This window comes from Ixodes scapularis, unplaced genomic scaffold, assembly GCF_016920785.2.
Source record: "Ixodes scapularis isolate PalLabHiFi unplaced genomic scaffold, ASM1692078v2 PGA_scaffold6__148_contigs__length_123643588, whole genome shotgun sequence".
In the NCBI taxonomy this organism is placed as follows: domain Eukaryota; kingdom Metazoa; phylum Arthropoda; class Arachnida; order Ixodida; family Ixodidae; genus Ixodes; species Ixodes scapularis.
In genome coordinates this window covers 8,805,869-8,819,662 of record NW_024609881.1, presented here as the reverse complement: position 1 = coordinate 8,819,662, position 13,794 = coordinate 8,805,869, and positions in this window count along the sequence as shown.

The window sequence follows — 13,794 nt, the reverse complement described above, 5'->3', positions numbered from 1 at the left end:
AAGTTTCGGTTTCGATTTCCGCTCGTGTTTAAAATCAGATTTAAAAATATATATCCCATTTTTCGCGAAGCAAACGACGTAGTGTGTTTTACTGGGCTTTTTAATTCTAAATCAATCATTATCCCGAATTCTTCGGAATCGAGCGGAGTTGCCCTTTAAAGGGATTGTCCGGTCAAATTTTTTTATTCGAGAAAACAATTGAATATTATTGTTATTGCCTCGAGAAGCATCGTACGTGCAATATCCGAATTTTATATGCCCCTCTGCGTGAGTAATTGAATTTATACTGCTCCAATCGCATTCTAGTGTAAACGCTGCTTTCGTTGGCAACATTGAAGCTCTGACGTCACAAAACACAAATCGAGCATTTTTGTCTCGTTGTTTGCCTGCGAGTGAACGCCTCAGCGTGCTTCGTTTATGTTGTTGTGCGCGACTTGTTTCGTGGCTGGGTGAGATTTTTGTTGCGCGGTTGTGTGCCACAACCACCGGGCAGCACATGCGAGCCAAGATGACGTTCCACACTTTTCCGCGAGACGTGCAGTGACGAGCAAAGTGGATCGCCGTCGTGCGTAGGGACTGGGTTCCCGTCCAGATCGAGATCCTGCTTATGCAGCAATCATCTGACAGAAGAAAGCTACCAGCTGAGCTCTCAGCGGACAGAAGGCTTGTAAGCTGAGGTATGATGCTGTACCAACGATATTAAACTACGTCCACCCACTCCTCGCCCAAATCGGATCAGTCAATTTAGGTCTGTTCGATTCGCCTGAACTGGCTGAACTATAGGGTGGTTCAGGTCACCAGGCTCGATCTAAAATGGACCGTAAAAATCGACGCTTGCGCGTAGCAATCTAAACTTTTCGTCAAAGGTGTATTTCACAGGTCGGTTTTTTCTTGTAAAATTACAGAGCGTAGTTCTCTTTTAGTAAAATATAGGGTCAAGAAACTTGCCAGGGTCTACGGCGGGCGGTGACATAGACGACCAAGTCCAGTAGCGTGCTGTGTTTGCCGTTCGTATTGATAGATGGCATAGGGAGCAGCGTCTGAATAAAGCCCCTCGATAGGTTTTCGTTTGTCTTTGCAAGTAGCGCCAAATGCACGTGGCCCAGGTCTCCAGCGGCCCTTGGAAGCAAATGGCGGCGCAGCACTGAAATGAGCGGCCCTTGGAAGCGAATGGCGGCGGAGCACCCGCTCGTGGCACGTGTCTTGCGCATTTCCACAACAATGGTTGGCGGTACTTGTAAAAACACTTTTATCAAAGGGCTTTACGCACTGATCTCAATGACAATTGCTGGATCGCGTTTGCCCGCTCTGCGAATGCGGTCACTGGCGGCCATCTTTAGGTAGAGTTATATTACCTCTAGCCAACGTTACTAAAGCACTCAGTTGGGAAACTCCCATAGAGACAGCTTTGAAAAAGTGGCCCCAAACCAGGGTGTAAGATAGACAGGTGGTGAAACGAGAGCCAAATGAGCGACCAAATTGTGTCCCCATCGGTTTTCTCTTTTTCTGTTGCGCCATCTATGTGGAGCACCGCGAACTTTCACTCCAAGTGGGCGAACGCTGGCGACCGGTTAAACTGACGGAGAATTAAGGTTTCTCGTGGATTTTCAATGGAGGACTGTCGTGCTCTCAGTTTATTTTGCGCACTCTCTCATAGAGTTCCATGCAAATTCGATTCCAATTTTTTTCTTCTCGCCGCAGCGCCATCTGTCGCAAATCGGGGGTACCCGCAAGCCACCCGCAAGCAGACGAGTACACACTCCGGTCACGGCGCTGCGGTAGGTTTCTATGGGCCGTTTCCCCACCTGTCTATCTTACACCCTGCCCCAAACTGTCTCCGGGCACCGAGCTAATGCCGAACACAACGCCACCATTTTTCCCGCAGCGGCCGATACAGCGGTAGAGGTTACAGGGAAGAAAAATTTATTTGACACCACTGCGAGTTTATACAATGTTACAAGGTATACAATGTTATATGCTCTTCACAAAACAATGTTTACGCGACGCAATAATCACTCCGGCCGTCGCAGCCGGCGAGGCGGAACCGGAGTGCCCGCGGTTACAGCATGTCCAAGGACAGGCAAGCCAAATGTACCTGGCCGTTGATCACCGTCAAGAACCGGCACGACCAACGCCGCAGGAACTCACACTCCCCAAGGAGGAACAGCTCACACTCCAAAAACGTGACCAGCTCCCGTCGCAGTCTCCATAAAAGTGGCCACATCGCCCGTTGGCACCGCTGCAGCACCTTCGAGGAGCAACGGTTGCGCCACAGGACCCATTCGGCCAGCGCTATCACAAGGAAAGCAAAATTCCCTCGGGGCCAACGACCCTGATTGACATAAGGGCGCACACCAGCGTCAGGAAAGGCATGCGCCACAAGGCGCCAGAAAATCTGCGCCACCACGCACTGCGCCGTTACGTGGACGTTTGTCTCCACTGCGCTGCAGTTGGGACACTTTACATCACTGACCAAACCCCAACGGAAAAGGCGGTCCTTGGTTGGTAAGACTCCCCAACCTTTCTTCCACTGGAAGTCACACACTTCTCCTGGCAGGCTACCGTGGGGGAGGGGTGGTCCTATGTACGACGGACCAAGCCCCGGCACTGGCGCCGGAAACTGCGACGAGTAGAGGATCTCAACAAGACGAGACGCCGGAGCCTCAACAATGTCTTCTTTTGACACATGGGCGCGCAGCTGCCGGAAAGTCTCAATAGCAGCTCTGTAGAAAGGCGGAACCGTTTCCACGCGGGCGCCAATGAAGGGCGGTTGCGAGGGTTCCAGGTCACTGTACAATGTCCCGAGAAAATACACCGCCAGTGGACGGGACGGGTTGTCCGTGTCATCGAGAATAGTCAAGAGAGTCTTGAGAGCTAAAGTGGACGCTGTCAGTTTGACACAAGGAAAGCTCCAGCCACCGCGCTCTCGAGGGAGGCTGAGCGCGGGGCGAGCCACCAGAGCCGTCTTGCCTGCCCAAAAGAAGGACACGAGAGAAGAGCGCGCCTGGCGTATAAACGGAGAGGGCGGTGAAGCTGCGCGCGCGACATACCAAAGTCGCCCGCAAATCACTGACTGTGCCAAGTAACGCCGTACAGCCATTGGGAAGGCATATCCCCGGGCCTCTTCTACGCACGAGTTTATGTCACGCGCAAGCGTCGACCACGTCTCGCGTGCCACGCCGTCTCTATCAAAGGTCACCCCCAAGATTTTGACAGTTGCGTCAACAGGGAGCGGCAAGGGATCGGGCGGGGGATTGCCAATGCAGAGAATCTTCGACTTGGTGGAGTTGAGCTCTGCGCCGGACAAAGCCGCATAGGTCGCAAAAACCTGAAGCGCACACAGAACACTGTCGCCATCCCGGGCGAAGAGCGTCACATCGTCAGCGTACGCAGTCGCCTTGACCTGACCCGTTCCTGGGAGCTGAAGACCCCGAACGTTCGAGGCTCTCTCAAGTCCAAGAAGGAAAGGTTCCAAACTGAGCACAAACAGGAGCGGGGAGAGAGGGCAACCCTGACGAACGCCCCGCGTGACCGGGAAGCGTGCGGCCGGGATTCCATCGACAAACAAGTCGCTTTGCATACCGTTATAGAGACACTCGAACAGAGCAATGCTTTTCGGAGGTAATCCAAAGGCGGCCAGGACCCTGAACAGATATTTGTGTTCTACGCGATCGAAGGCCTTGGCCTGATCAAGGGATACTAGCAGACCGCCTGCCCGTCGGGATCGCGTGTACTCCACGAGGTCCCGCGTAAGGGCGACCAGTGAATGGATGGTGCGACCTGGAACCGAGCATGTCTGCCGCAGATTAATCAGTTCTGGGAGTACGGTCCGCATCCGCAACGACAGAACAGTGGTCAGAAGTTTGTAGTCCGCGTTCAACAACGTAATTGGGCGCCAAGCACCCGGGTCGCCAGGGCTTCCCCCTTCCTTGGGGAGAAGAACTATTCGACCAAGCCGGAAGGATGCAGGAAGGCACTGTTCCTCAAAGAAAACCCGTAAAACGCCGCAAAAAAAAATCGCAAAGAACAGGCCAAAAGGTCTTATAAAACTCTGTTGGGAGTCCGTCCGGCCCGGGCGCCGAGCCTGATTTCATTCGCGAAAGGGCGTGTTGAAGCTCCGCCGGGCTAGGGCATTGCTCTAAGGTCGAACCAAAATCGTCGGGAACTGTTGGAAGCCCACAAAGAAATGGGTGGTCGAGTAGTTCAGGGCGACCAGCTTCATCTTCTGCCTGCGCGAGAGCCCTAAAGTGGGAGGCAAAGGTTGGAAGGTGGACTGCGTCTGTGGGGATGCTTGTCGAGGGAACAGGGGCAGGGTTCCACAAGGGCGCGCTAGAACCGGGCCGCTGAGCCCGCCGGGAGTATCGAAGGACTTCGGGATGAGTCGCTGGACAACGGTTTACCCAAGAAACCGTAGAGGCCGTTGTATCAGTGCGGAGTAGGCACTGGTAGCGTTGCTGAAGTTGTGCCAAGTACGTTTGCATAAGAGAAGTGGAAGCACCACCCCTGCGGACAATGCGTATGCGGAGAATCGTATCCTGAAGGAGCGCACGACGGTCCGCTCGAAGGTGCCGCCCCTGCATGGAGCATAAATCCCGCCACCTGCCCTTGAGGTGGTCCCACGTGGCGGGGGTCGGGCGCATTCCAACAAGAGACTGTTTTATTAGGGTGGACAGCGTTGTCTTGGCGGATTCATTACGCAAAACTCGAACGTCCAGACGCCAAGGACGCATGCCGCTCGCCTTGGGTAGAGAGAGAGCGACGATAACGGGGCTGTGATCCGACACGCGAACCGGAGTCGGGGGAAAAACAACCGCAGTGCGTGACGTCAGCGCCGTGGTCAACCGACGCGGCACGTAAACGCGATCCAAGCGGCAGCTGGTCCTGCCGTCGCTCCATGTGGGTTGAAAACTGGCGCCATGAAGGAAAGACCACGCATCCTCAAGTGCAAAATGACGCACCAGTCTCTGCAGTTCACGTGCATTCCAAACTGATCGTCCCATTCCCGGGCCCCGGATGTCTGTCATCGAGTCAAAAACGCAATTAAAATCTCCCACAATAAAGCAAGGACAAGCATCGAGTAGATGGACGTCGAGGTTGTTAAAGAAGGAATGAGAAAAAGCGTGGTTCGCGGGGGCGTAAACGTTAATAAGCCTGTACTTTATGCCCTGAAAAACAAAATCAAAACGGATCACCCGACCTTCCGTGTCAAACAAATAGGAGCCATGACGCAGCAGTTCATGGTTCAAGACCACAATACCTACGCCGCACGAACTCTGCGATGCAAAAGAAAAAAAAGACGTCACAGAAAAAGCAGCCTCAAATTCTGCAACCTCACGCCGGCTTGAAAAATTTGTTTCCTGAAGGCAGAGGATATCGGCAGCTGCTTGTTTGGCAAAGTGTAATATCTCCGTCTGCTTCGCCCGGTTGCAAAAGCCACGAACGTTAAAGGAAATAATTCGCAAACTAGCCAGGAAAAAAAGCAGAAAAAAAAAATAAAAGGAAACAGTACCTTGTAACATCTACTCACTAAACGTCCTCAGCCGGGCTGAACGAGGTGTCACGTGAACTTGGTCGCGACTTCTTGGGGCGACGACCAGCCTTGTCTCGTCCTCGAGGGGAACGAGAGCCGCTGCTTGAGATGGCGCGCTTGGCGTCTAAGGCCTGTCCCCGGCGTGCGTCTGTCGGGTCCGAGTTGCCTGCGAGGTCCGAGGGCTCCGAGCTGTTGGTCGAGTCCTTGTTGCCTGCCGTCACTGGCGCCACGGAAGTACTTGGGGCTCCCAGAGAAGAAAGGGAAAGGTCCTCCGCCACAGGCGACTCGTCCTCCATGATGACGAGGCGCTCGTCGTCGCTAGAGACCTCGGGGTCCTCCGTCACCTCGCTCCACGGGGTGTGGGTGTCCACAGCAGACAGGCTGGGTGCCGGTGTGACGAGTTGCGTCTCGGGGGCCATCGCACCCGTCGCGTCCGTCAGCGGAGCCGGAGGCGGTCGTCCCCCTGACAGCGCGGACTGGGAGTTCTTCGGGTCGACGTTGGCTTGGGGCTTGGTTAGGTCTGTGGACGCTCCTGTCTGGGCGGCTGGGCGAGGGGGAGACACCTCATGTGCTGGGGACAGCGGAGGAAAATCAGACGAGGCTGTCCCAGCGACCATAGACGAGTAGCTCCGCCGAGCCACGCAGTCCACAGTTGCGTGGGAGCCGCCGCATCGCCGACAATCAGACGTGCAACCTTCCGTAGCGTGTCCGAAAACAGCGCACCGGTCGCAGTGCTCTGTCGTGCAGTTGGCGCGAATGTGTCCTTCCAGTCGGCACCGCCGGCATACCCGCTTGATGCCCGGGTAGTCGAAGGTCGCCCGGTGGCCTCCGATACGAAGGAAGTTAGGGACCGGGTCCGACTCCTTCATCTCGATTCTCACATATCTTGTCCCAGTCTTTACGGTTGGTGTGCTGCGGTACGTTGCATGCGTGATTTCCAGGACCTTCCCGTGAGCGGACAGGGCTTGAACCAGCAGGTCGTTGCGGACATAGGTGGGCAGGAACATGCAAGTGACGTTCGTCACCTGAGGTCCGGCTGGAACGATGGGGACTTGGGTAGAGGCGATGGTGATGACGCCGGCTTCGGTGAGCTTGGCGGCGGCGAGACGGCTGTTGATAACGATTTCAAAACTTTGCGCACCAAGGTGCTGCGCTGAGTAGACTTCAGGAAGTCCGACAACGCCGGCGACAGCATGAATGAGGTCGTCCGGCGAGGTGCCCAAGGGCACGACAACGCCGAAGGCGCGAGCCTTCGGCGGGGGGGAGTGCGGCGCTGACGCAGCAGCCATGACGATGCGTCTCTCTCAACGCAAAGACACGTACGACGGACCAGCCACCCCCGTCTCCCCGGGGGACGCGCCGCGTTGAGCTATCGAAGTTAAAATGCACCTAGGGCGGGACGTGCTACCTTAAAGGCCCGCTGAGGCATGATTGTATAAAAACAATATTAATTGTGCCGCAAAACCCTGCAAACTAAAGATTTTAAAAACATAACGCGCCCCTCTTTTGGTACTAAACTCCAATAAATTTCATACAAAAAAGAGTCTTTTCCTTTCGTTTTTACGCAAAAACAGGCTTTCTAAAAGCTCGAGATATCCACAGTACAGACAATGGATAAAGAGTGGCGCTGTTATCGCATTTAGCTCGGTCTCGGTGGACGCCAGCGGCCCAGGTTTCGACGGCGAGTTTCCCAACTGAGTGTTTTAGTAACGTTGCCTCTAGCCAAGGTACAGCCGGTACAGCTCCTGCAGCCACTGTAATCCATGTAATAACTCTATGGGTGCAGGCAACGTTACTAAAACACTCAGTTGGGAAACTCGCCGTCGAAACCTGGGCCGCTGGCGTCCACCGAGACCGAGCTAAATGTGACAACAGCGCCACTCTTTTTCGTTTGTCTGTACTATGGTCACCTCGAGCTTTTTGAAAGCCTGTTTTTTGCGTAAAAACAAACGGAAAAGACTCTTTTTGTATGAAATTTATTGGAGTTTAGTACCAAATGATGGGCGCGTGATGTTTTTATCATCTTTAGTTCGCAAGGTTTTGCGGAACAATTAATATTGTTTTTATAAAACCATGCCTCAGCGGGCCTTTCAGGTAGCGCGTCCCGACCTAGATGCATTTTAACTTCAGTAGTTCAACGCGGCGCGTCCGCCGTGAGAGACGTGGGTTCACCCCTGCCAAAAATAGAAGTCACGTGCAGTTTCTCGAGTGGCCACTCCGGGAGAAATGGTGGCGTTGAGTTCGTCATTAGCTCGCTGCTCGGAGACAGATTGGGGCCATATTTTTAGGGCTGTCTCTATGGGAGTTTCCCAACTGAGTGTTTTAGTAACGTTGGGTGCAGGTCATAGAGATCATATACTAAACCTAGAGGGAAAGGTCCGCCATTTTCCCATACATTCTGGCTGCCGCAAGCGGCGGACCATGCAGGCAGACCCTCGGGGTCCCAAACACGGTTACATCATCAGAGCAGTTTCGTGAACTTCAACAATCCACGAACTTACCGGTGGAAAGATACTCGCGTTCTTTTCGAAGGTTTCTTTTTGCATAGCGCGCAGATGTACGGCCTCGCGTTAACGCTAAACTAAACCATATACCCGGCTTCGCTGGTGGGGCGCGGCTGGGCGCGGTTGAGGAATACGAAACTGCGCAACCACCAGATTTCCGAGATTTCGACAGAAGGGAAGTTAATGCAGCGTAATACCTTTATTGCTTTTTATAAGCGTTAGAATAGCTCAGAATTTAGTTTACAACGTTAAATTATCACTGTTTATATTGCTGAGAGTTTTCACTCTTCGTGTTTACCATGGCAACGTTGCTTTCTTTTTCTCGTGTTCTGTCGCTCTCTTTTGCGATCGTTCACTCGGGACCCAGGATGTCGGCGCACGGGATTTGCCACTCCTCCTCACCCCCCTTTACCCCCCTGGTGCAAATAGACCTGTGCGCCGCCGCGCCGCGCCGCGCCGCCGCCGCCGCCTGTTTTGCTCTCGCCGCCCTGCGCCGCCGCGGAATCCCCAGAGCCAGCACGCCGCCGCCGCCGCCGCCGCGCAATAAATCCGGCGCGCCTCCGGCGCCGCCATTTTTTTTTTCTTTTCTTTTTTTTTTTTTTTGGGGGGGGGGGGGGGGGGGGGGGAGGGGGTTCTGCTTCTGTATGAGTTTTACCTACTATATTATGCATAAAAAATGAATAGATTTTTTTGCCTTTCATTTTCACTCCTGTAAATATATCAATAAATGTAGAAGTTCCATAAAAAACTGAGACAGGGAACGTTAAAAAAAAAAAAAAAAACACGGACGAAACAACAAGTCTCAAACACCGTTTGTTGTTTATTTGAACAATGAACGTTGTTACACATACCTCAAAACCCTCACCACCAAAAAAGAAAGACCTCCTCTTCACTAGGTCACCGAGAGCCAGACACTCAGACAGAACCCATATGATTCATGATTCAGACATATCTGTATGATTCACACCAACCAGCCACCCTGATGACCTCGCTTGAGGGCTGACCAGCCACATGCGATAACAGGCAACTCCAGCTCCAGCACAGCCCTTACAATTCTTAGAAAACAGACACAAAAAACGCTTCATGTCACTGTCCAATGCCAAGGACGGTGTGCTTACTCAATTACCAAAGGTCAAAATACGCATGATCTCCCTCAGAACTCTCCTACCATTGCTGATTGTTGGGCGAGTTGGTATTGTGCGTGAGAAAACATGATTGCGCTTTAAGACATAGACAGAGGAAGAGCACCACAGAGCGCTTACTTTCAACTGATTTAATCCAAGAGCCTCAGCGTAGATACACACTGCGTCACCACACCACATCTCAACCAATCCGTGGCCCCGCCGCGGACCGCAAATACACTATCTCTTTTTCTGCAAAGTCGGTTGAAACAACGCATGACTGCAAGTGCAAACCATTATTTGCTCCTTCCACTGTTCTCGCTAGGCACAAAGATAAGACTGTTAGAGAGATAATTGAGGCGGGCGCCATCAATAGTTCCGGCACGTGTTGTGCACGTGTTTTTTTCTGGCACCCCTGAGGACCACCCGAAAAGGAGGTTAATTTCTTTCTAATTTGTAATGAGCTTTGAAAACTAAATTTACACCGAACCTCTCTGCCACTGACATAAAGTTATGAGAGATTCGGCACACACACAACATTCTTTACAACCGGTTTTTTCCACAGGAGCCGGATTGAACGTACGTTCCTTACACCTTGAGCACAACTGTAACAATCCCATCCTGGTGTAATTGTTAAAATGGGTGTGAACGTAAATTGAGCTTGGCAGAATGTATTGTCGGTTTTTATCTAGAAATGCCTGACAGGAGTGGAGCAACAGTCCATTGTCACTCAAAAACTCTGAGCAATTGATTGAAATATTGAATCCGCATCATGGGAGAAGGTGCGATGTGACAACTGTAGACATCAAGAACTTATGTTACTTTATGGATAAGTCGGAGCTGTTAATAAGGGTCAGGAGGTGGTGTGATGATAATCTAGTGAAGTTGCAGTCTGCCACTGGGGTTGATGTAAATAGTTTTATCAGCATTCTGGAATTTCATTTAGAGTCCACTGCCGTAGACTTTGATGGTTCTCTTTTCATTCAAAAACAGGGTGTGTGTATAGGGTCGTCAATTGTTCCAATGTTGTCCGAGATTTTTTTTTAAAAACGAGACTTATATACACGTTGACACGGTTGTGCGGTCCTTGCCAATCGGACTGCACAACCCTGTCATCGCAACAGTCGAATTAAGATCTAGACCTACTGTTGCACACGGAAAAGGGCCTGTGCTGGAGGTACGGCAAGGAATCAACCAAGCCTCTGCTGGCACCTGACAGCTGTCACTTGAAAATAGCTAAGTGTGGTGTAATTCCGTCTCCGATGGATAACGCCTGTAAAGAATCCCGTATGTTTTGGGTTGGTGAGGCAGTTGAGTTGCAAAAGATGCGTCGTCTGGAAGCGGGCCATCACCACGATGTAATTGTTAGAGTTGTGCTCAAGGCGCTGAAGGTTTAATCCGGCTCCTGTGGAAAAACCGGTTGTGAAGAATGGTGTGTGTGTGCCTTACTACCATGGAATTTATCATAACTTTATATCAGTGGCAAATAGGTTCGGTGTAAATTTAGTTTTCAAAGCTCAGCACAAATTAGAAAGGTCAAACCCCTTTCTGGTGGTCTTCTGGGGCGCCAGAAAAGCATAAGAACCCAAATGTAACTTTTCAGGCAGGAGTGGTGTACGGCACCCTCTCATTTCGTCGAAACTCGTTTCGTGGAATTACGTATCGCAGACAACTTTTCATGAGCACGTTTCATGGACACACGTTTTGTCGACACGATCGTTTCATCGACACTCGTTAAGCGAATTGAACGCTGTAGGGACATCTCGTCACGCGCGTATCATTAGTAAGGGTTCTGATGGAGTTGCCTGTTATCGCATGTGGCTGGTCAGTCATCAAGCGGGGTCGTCTGGGTGGCAGGTTGGTGTGACCATTAATCATTTGGATCTGTCTGAGTGTCCGGCTTTCAGAGACCTACACTCTAAAAAAAAAGGTGTATTCTTACACCTTTTGTCCCCTATAAGACACCCCAAAACTTCAGACGTCGATTTGACGGTACTACCTTTCACGAGAGGCTTGATAGCCGTGTGGTACAACTTTTTAACATAGCTAATGTATGTGTTACTGACTACAAAAAAGTAATTGAGGTTTTCTTGGCCCTACTGAAAAACCTCAGTGTTTTCTTTCTGTGGTCTTTGATACATACTTTAGCTATTTAATCAGTTATATCGCTCCGTTATCAAGCCCCTTGTAAAATGTATGGCTGTCTGTGCGCTGTGCGTCAAACTAAAGTTTTGGGGTGCGTTATATGGGACAAAAGGGTGTATGGTGATACCCTTTTTTTTAAAGAGTTCTTTTTTGGTGGTGAGGATCTTGACGTATATATAGGAGCGTTCTTTGTTCAAATAAACTATACCCGTTTTTTCAAGAAAAAAAGAAAGTTTCGAGCATTTATTTATTTATTTATTAAAGTACCCTCAGAGCCCGAAGGCATTACAGTGGGGAAGAGCACATACATGAAACAAAGATGTTCGTATACGCGACGCAAAGTCTTACGAGATTTGGTTGTCGGAGAAAAAAGCGATAATTTTGGCGCTGGAACGTGTACGTCTTGATAACATATATAGTAGAATCCAGCTGCACATATCTTAATTCTCCACATAAAGGGGGAAATTAGTAATGGTTCGCAAGGAGTCGGACTCTTTTTACTAGAGTTCTTGACGTGAAAACGGCTATAAAAGCTGTGTTTGGGACTTGTTGTCTTTTGCGTTATTTATATCGTTCGTGTCTCCCGTTACTATGGAAGTTCTTCACCAGCTCGCCTGTGTTCTTAAAGTGTTATAACGGACTGAACGGTTTTGTAGACCGCAAAACGATTTAATGAAAACTTTATGGAATAATTTGATACAAGAGGGCTATATTCGCATCCGTTTTCAGGCTTCTTTCAGACGTATTTTATTTTGATCCACACGCCTGGCTTGTTCGTGTCACATCGTGTTTCTAGGGGTTCTTCTTTCTCGTTTCCACGCCGGGACCCAGCATCGGGGGTCGAAGTCGAGCTCCCATCCGGTCGAGTCGGGGAGGCTCTCCTTACGGGTCTTTGCCGCCAGCGTATTTGCTTACACTCCCGAGCTCAAAATCCTTGCGCCCTCGCACACTTTGTTAATGCTGTCATGATCCTCTGTCTAGCCATCGTGGAGGGCGTCGTCGGCGTGATGCGCTTGTAATCGGAGGATCTGCTGCGGTGCAAGGCGGGTTGGTTGAAATCGGACGTCAATCGCTGCAAGTTGTTCGTAAAAAAAAGAAAAAAAAAAAAAAACAGAGCTATCGTACGGCAGCTTGGCGGCAATCCGGTGTGCCTTGCGGGGTAAACCTGGAAATGGTGTAGGTTTGATTGTTCACGTTGGTGATGACTTAAGTGTCTCTGAAAAAGCAGGCCAAGTTTTGAGTAGGAAGGCCGTTCGTGTACCATACCCTGTCCCTGCCGCTGTATGGAGCTGGTCGACGTTTTGCATCGTAGGAACGCTTCATGCCGTGAAGGAGGTTCGCGTTTGCAGCGTCGCAGCTCACGCGGACGTCGCCGACCTCGTCGGGAAGCGGGGAAAATTCCATTGGTCGACGTGGGACAAAGTTGAACAGGAGTTCGAACGGTGATGTCTGGAGTGCGGCTGCTGGTTCACTCGAAAGCATGTTGCCTGGAGATAATCGCTCCAATGGTCGATGTCGCCGTTGACGTTCTTTCGCGCAGACATGGAAGGATTTTTCCGTTGGCGCGTTCGACAAAGCCGTTAGCTTCGGGAGCGTAAGGTACTGTTAGGAATGCTCTGAATGTGCCTGTCGGCGAAGTACCGCGAAGCCGAACGAGAGGTTAGGACCCTGTCGTTGTCGGTGACGACGGCTTGCGGCGTATCGAATGAGTACGAGTTTTGTAAATCGAAGGATGTGCTCGGTCGACTTGTTAGGCATGGGGCGTGCGACAAGCGCGTGGTGAGCCGGAACGCGGTGATAAAATATCTGTTGCCGTCGGTCCTCGTCTTGCGAAGGATCTTGCGCCGCGGCTGCCAGCCGGCGACATATTCTCTTACAAATGAGAATAAACAAGACTAACGGACGCACTCTTCACAGCGAAAGCAATGTATACCTCTCCATAAAAAAAAAGGAAACAAAAAATTGTGTTCCTTTTTATGGTTATTTCCATCTTGCTTTTCAAATTCAAACGACTCCTTTCTCTCTCCCCCTCACTCTCTAATTTACACCCCCCTCCTCCCCTCCCTCTTCCGCGCCACGCCGCCGCCGATCCGTTGATCCCCGCGCCGTCAACACGCCGCCGCCGGAGGTTCAAACACCGGCGCGCCGCCGCCGGCGATTTCTGACTGGCGCACAGGTCTACCACAAAGTTGAACCGGTCGAATCTGGTGAAAAGTTCGAAGGTTCGTCGAACTGGTTCGACCCAGTCGAACCCCGAAAGTTCGACCTAAAGATCTGGTTCGACAAAAGTTCGCGACACCCCTAGACATGTCGGCGTGTTTCGCCGACATGGCCGACAGAGCAGCGCTGGCAGCGCGGCGCGAGTCACGTGGTACTCAGGGCACCAATAGTACTTTAGGTCGGAGATGCGTGTCGCTGCTGAGCCTCTGTGTCTAGTGTGCTAGCGAATTCACCGAGCGACACAAATTATTTCTGGTAATACTAGGAAGCTAGG